The sequence below is a fragment of the Myotis myotis genome, unplaced genomic scaffold, assembly GCF_014108235.1.
Source record: "Myotis myotis isolate mMyoMyo1 unplaced genomic scaffold, mMyoMyo1.p scaffold_m19_p_5, whole genome shotgun sequence".
Taxonomy (NCBI): domain Eukaryota; kingdom Metazoa; phylum Chordata; class Mammalia; order Chiroptera; family Vespertilionidae; genus Myotis; species Myotis myotis.
In genome coordinates this window covers 47513619-47519854 of record NW_023416357.1, presented here as the reverse complement: position 1 = coordinate 47519854, position 6236 = coordinate 47513619, and the positions used below count along the sequence as shown (strand labels likewise).

Sequence of the window (6236 nt, the reverse complement as noted above, 5' to 3'; positions counted from 1 at the left end):
TCCCTCTGGCAGCCCGGCAGCCCTCGGGGCATGTCCACTTGCCAGCGGGGAGCAGGCCTAAACTGCAGTCGGACATCCTTAGTGCTGCTGAGGAGGCAGGAGAGGCTACCACCACACCACTGTACTGGCAGCCATCAGCCTGGCTTGTGGCTGAGCAGAGCTCCTCCCATGTGAGAGCGCCCTGACCACCAGCGGGCAGCTCCTGCATTGAGTGTCTGCCCCCTGGTGGTCAGTGTGTGTCATAGTGACCAGTCATTCCCAGTCCTTCTGCTGTTAGGGTCAGTTTGCATATTATCCGTTTACTATATAGGATAGAGGCCTGGTGCATGGGTGGGGGCCAGCTGGTTTTCCCTGAAGGGTGTCCCGGATCAGGGTGGGGGTCCTGCTTGGGTGCCTGGCCAGCCTGGATGAGGGGCTGATGGCTGTTTGCAGCTGGTCACAGCCCCTTCAGGGTGGGGGTCCTGCTTAGGTGCCTGGCCAGCCTGGATGAGGGGATGATGGCTGTTTGCATCTGGTCATACCCCCTTCAGTGTGGGGGTCCCCACTGGGATGCCTGGCCAGCCTGGATGAGGGGTTGAGGGCTGTTTGCAGCTGGTCACACCCCCTTCAGGGTGGTGGTCCCCACTGGGGTGCCTGGCCAGTCTGGGTGAGGGGCTGAGGGCTGTTTTCAGGCTGGTGGGCGACTGAAGCTCCCAGCCTCTCCTTTTTTCTTTTTCTTTTTTTATTCTGGGATTAATTTACCTTCTATAGCTGTCACTGGAGCTGAGAGCAGGCTCTAGCTCTAAGGCCGTTGCTGGCTGAAAGCAGGTACCTGGGTTTGTTTAGATTCTTTAATTGAAACTCTGTTGCCATCATTGGCCACTCTAAGCTCTGAGGCCGCACTGGCTGAAAGCAGGTTTCTGGGGTTTGTTTAGGTTCTATAATTGCAACATTGTTTCATACGGAGCTTAGAGCTGAGCTTCTGCTGGCGGGGAACGTTGACTTCATCACTGGAGTAAGCAAGCCTCATGTTCATGTTCGCTTCAGCTGCCTGGCTGCCAGCCGCCATCTTGGCTGTCAGTTAATTTGCATATCTCGCATGATTAGCCAATGGGAAGGGTAGCGAAGTTATGGTTAATTACCATGTTTCTCTATTATTAGATAGGATAGCAATTTGCTTAAAAAGTGCAATTATCAGTTATATTTCTCAAAGTAATATCTGTTGTTTTCACAAAAATCTAATAATTAGCAAAGAATGTCAAACTATAAATTAGAAAATACTGAATTTATTATATATTCTTCAGTGTATATAATTTCTTTAACTAAGGAATGTGATAGAAAACACTAATTCTTTCAGGCCATTAGTTTTATTGTAACTGCAATGAGGCAACCAAAAGACTTATTATATCATGCAAGAATTATATTGTTACCCTAAATTTTATATATCAATGCACCTAATATGGTATAAAGATATAAATGCTTAGAAAAGTAGTAAAGCATTATTTTTTTTTCTCAAATTATATCAAAATAGGCCTTTGGGTATGTCTAGGAAAAGCTAGCTTTAACTTCAGAAAACATACATATCCAATTAATGTAAACAACTTTTATCATGATAGGAATTAAGATCAAAACCTGAACATAAAATTCTTTCTTGATTGGTGTAATATTCAACCTTCACGTTTCAACAAGATAAAAATAATATTAACTTCCAAGATAATTACTGTTATTTTGCTGCTTCAAGATATTCTTATATTTAAAATCACTAAGTACTATACTAACCTAAATAATCTCCCACTGGGACTCAAATAAGTCTATTTACATAACAACCATATATGTAGTAATAGCACATTATCTTTTACTTCATCTAAAGAACAACAGCACCATATGTTTTTCCCATGTGAACAGACTGACAAAATAGTTAATCTAATTCCAAAATTAATTATAAAGATTGAAGTAATAAAAAGGTCAGTATATATATTAGAGTGATCAAATCTATTCAATATGATATGGGATTTTTGGACTGGAACACAAGGTGTTCCCTGGGCAGGAGGGCTTTCCCAGATTCTTTGTTGTTGGAGTCGAAGAATGAAACCACAGATGAAAGTTGGTATAGCAAAGGTGGAAATTTATTGAAGAACAGGCACAGACTCCCACATGGGGAGGGAGAAAGAGTCCCATGGAGTTCCTCTTTCCATGGTTTATAAAGGCTGCAGATTTTTGTGCCTTGATAGTCTCTCTGATTGGTCAGTTTCTCTTCTGATTTGGTCACTATAGCAACTCCTGACCTCAAAGGTCAAACCTCACATGGGACATGTGAGGCCCTCCTCCCTCATTGTTCTCCCATTCCCTCTGGGCTTTTTTCCTTCTTCTTTATTTTGTAAACATAGACATTTTGCTATGCCTAGTTCCCTCCTCTTATGGAAATGTAACTGTTGCTGGCTCCCTGCTCCCTGTATTATGGAAATGTACCTTTTGCAACTCTGTGGCCCTGTGTTTTTTCCTTGGATCCCCTTAATTTTAAAAATTGCCTAAACCTGCCTTTTTCACCCCTAAATATTTCTATTTCAATAATAAGGGTAGATAATAGATTCTTGCTTTGTGTGTTGTGATACATATGATACTTGAAATTCTTCTATTAAACCAAGTTCCCTCAAATTCTTCTCTTTGTGTTCTCTGAAAAACTGTAAAGAGGAAAAAATATTTTGAAATAGCATTATTTTTAAAACTATAAATTATAATACCAATATTTAACTTAAGAATTTTAGATATTTTAAAGAATGAAAAAGTAATTTTTTAGCACCTGATTAGTACATTTGACACTGCCCTTATAGGAATTGACTTACAGAACTAACAGACTATGAAGATATTGGAAATCACACATGGATTAACTCCTTTGAGAGCTGGTTTCTGAAGGGTTGAATTATTATTATTATTATTATTATTTATTTATTTATTTATTTTTTTTTGGCATTTCAAAACTGGTTGTAAATACTCATCGGGGCGAACAGGAAGGGTCTGGGGTAAGAGCTTGTTACATTTGAGTATGGGGTGGGGCTGGGGTGCCCTGAGAGAAGGGCAGCTGGGGTGCCCCACTCCACCCTGGGACAAGGGAACAGAGAGTAGAAGCCCTCTCTGGAGGGTCCCAGGGCCAACTGGGAGCCAGCCCTCCCTTCGAGGTAGATCATCGGGGAGGGAACCAAAGAGGAACTCCCACGATGGTGGTGACAGGCGGTCACTTCCTCAGTGGTAGCTGGGATAGCCCGAGGCCGGGGTCCCTTCCTTAGAGGGCAGCTGGTTGGGATCCTCCAGGAACGGGGGTGCGTTGCGGAACTGCTGGGCAGTGTAGCGAGTGAGGAGGATGCCAACACCCTCGATGAGGGCCAACAGGATGCCTCCCATCATTGCCGAGCCCATCATGGCCAATGGGCCACTGCAGGCAGTCAGCACAGGCCCAGTCAATGCCCCACTGGTGATGGAATTCCAGGGATCCTCCTTGGTCCGCACACGCACCAGGCCACAGTCGATGGTGGAGAACAAGCCCCCCCACACTGCGAAGCTACCTCCAATCTGAGGGGCTCGGATCCTCACAGCATTGGCACTACCTCTCAATCGGTGCCGAATTCCGACAGGGGCATTGCGGAAGCCCTTGATGGCCTGGAAGACTCCACCACCATGACACCCATAGTGAAGGCTCCACCGCAATCATCCACAATTCGCCATGGGCAGGGCTCCCGAGCGTACTCCTCCATGGCGCCGGCATCCGGCTAAGCCCCGGCTGTGCCACGCCCCCTCGGTAAAGGCACACGGGCGCCCGAGCTGCCACCAGCGCCGGGGCCGAGTTAATTATTTTCAATGGAATTCTCTATTTATGGTGTTGACATAAGGACTGTACAAACCTTTAGAGTTTTTTTTTTAGTTTATTTGAGCCAAAACTGAGGATAATTCTAGGAAACAAAATCTGAAATCTCCCGAGTGGCAGTTTGTGTTTTGTTTTTTTTGTGGTTTTTTTTTTCATTTATTTTATATATTTGAGATGAAGCAGGGAACATAAGGAAAATTAGATGAAGGTGGGAGAAAGCAAGACAGGAATTGGATTACAGGAAAGTTTATCAAGAATACATGCTCTCTTGAGATAGGTTAGGCTTATTTCAAAGGTATGTCAATCTAAATGCATTTATCTTTGCCTTGAGCATAATGCATATATCTTCTTACTAAAGAAGATATATGCCTGGGGTATGACTACCCACCATGACCTGTCCAGATAGGGAATTTATTATTAGACTAGAGGCTCAGTGCACAAAATTCATGCACTGGGGAGAGGGGGAGGTGTGCCTGAGCCTGGCCTGCACCCTCTTGCAGTCTGGGAGCCCTCAGGGGATGTCTGACTGCTGGCTTAGGCCTGCTCCCTACAGTCGTCATTCGGATATCCTTGGCACTGCTGCCGAGGTGGGAGAGGCTCCCGCCACCATTGCCGCACTCGCCAGCCGTGAGCCTGGCTTCTGGCTGAGTGGCGCTCCCCCTGTGGGAGCACACTGACCACCAGGGGGCAGCTCCTTCATTGAGCATATGCTCCCTGGTGGTCAGTGCGTGTCATAGCAACCAGTTGGTCCACTTTTCAGTCGATTTGCATATTAGCCTTTTATTACATAGGTAGGATCGCATGTAAGGTTATTTTTGGTCACTGGACTTGTCAGATTTATTACTGAACCACCTTTTCATCCACATATGATAACTAGTACCTAAGTGACTAATTTGAAATGAAAATTTGACCTTGTTGTTTTCCTTCTTAAAACTCATCTATATCTTTTAATTGTACCTAAGATAAAATAAACAAATTCTCTATATAACCTGAATGATAGTGTTCTATGTATCTTCTGCTAGTTTCTATATATAAAATGGTTTATAGCTTTCTACAGAAAGTTTATGCACTAGAATAAATTCCAATAAGGAGTCACATTAATAGTAAACTGATTAAAGACCAGTAAACCATGAGTAATAATAACATGAAAAATTAAGTATCTAAGAATAAGAAATAGCATTTACAAAATGTCACCAGAAACATACACACACACACAGACACACTCACACACAAGCACAATTTTAGGAGGCTTATCCAGTTGAATGTTTAATTAATTTTATAATGTTACATATATATTAAAAATACATTTTATATTTTAAGAATCTAATACCATTCTGAAATCTTCCTTAAAGAATAATATTTTATGAATGGCTCCAATTGTAAGAATGTATTTACAAAGGCAGTGTTATTTTTGTGACAGCAAATAGCTCAGACATACTTAGAGAAGATACAGTAAAATTGATATATTTATAGTGACCAAACAAATTGATTTATTGGTAGATGGTTTTACTCTTTTGGTAAAATTAAATAATTAATACACAAAACAAAATATATTTTGCAGGGAATGCAAAAAATAAAAAATTAACTCTGTGAATAAGAGTCATGCAGAAGCTTTTTGAAGAGAGAAGGGAATCTTTATCTAGAATATGTATCTTTTCCCATAGGACAAACCACGTCCTTCTCCAAGATGAAAACGTCTAACATAATCCACCTGTCTCCAGAGGTTGACTGGGCATTGGCCTCTACTCTTGCAGTTAACATCCAGCAATAATAGTAGGCGGCCAGATTAGCCTTAATTAAGGGAAATGCATTTTATTGAGCCACTGCACAGCCTCCCTTCCCATCCCCACAGAGAGCTTGTAAGGAAACCCATTGAACAAACAGCAGGATGGCTAGAGAATGAGACTAAGATTCACTGGAAAAGTAATCTTTTCTACCAGGTTATTGTCTATTTCTCTTGAATTGTCCTGTAGTGGGCCTTCACATGGCACACAAATCTCTTACATTGTTTGACCATTGTGAAAAGTCCACATACATAGTTTGCCCATAGTTTACCTTTCAGCAATGTTCCAATTTTGTTTTTTCAAAGTTCTGACCAGACAACAACCCCTTAAACCCTGTCCATTAATTAGTGTAGATACATTGCTCAGGCCAGCTCTCCTTTTGCAGGAAGCAAGAAAATAGATGTAAGGACCCAAAACCTGTCCTTTATGGCTACGGTCTTTCATAGCAATCCCTGAACTATGCTGTCATAATGATAGCCATCCATTTCAGAATGGTGCCAACATACCATGCAGACCCAACTATAAACCACACCTGTGTTTTTCCATCCTTTACTAACTGGCCAAAGGAAATCCTCCATGAAGTTGTCAGTGTTGGTTGGAGAGTAGGCAAAAAA

At 42.4% G+C, this 6236-nt stretch overlaps 1 pseudogene; it reads right to left on the bottom strand.

Moving 5' to 3' along the window:
* Positions 1–2940: 2940 nt before the first annotated feature.
* On the bottom strand, positions 2941–3738 carry LOC118656334 (annotated as a pseudogene).
* Between the last annotated feature and the right edge of the window lie 2498 nt (positions 3739–6236).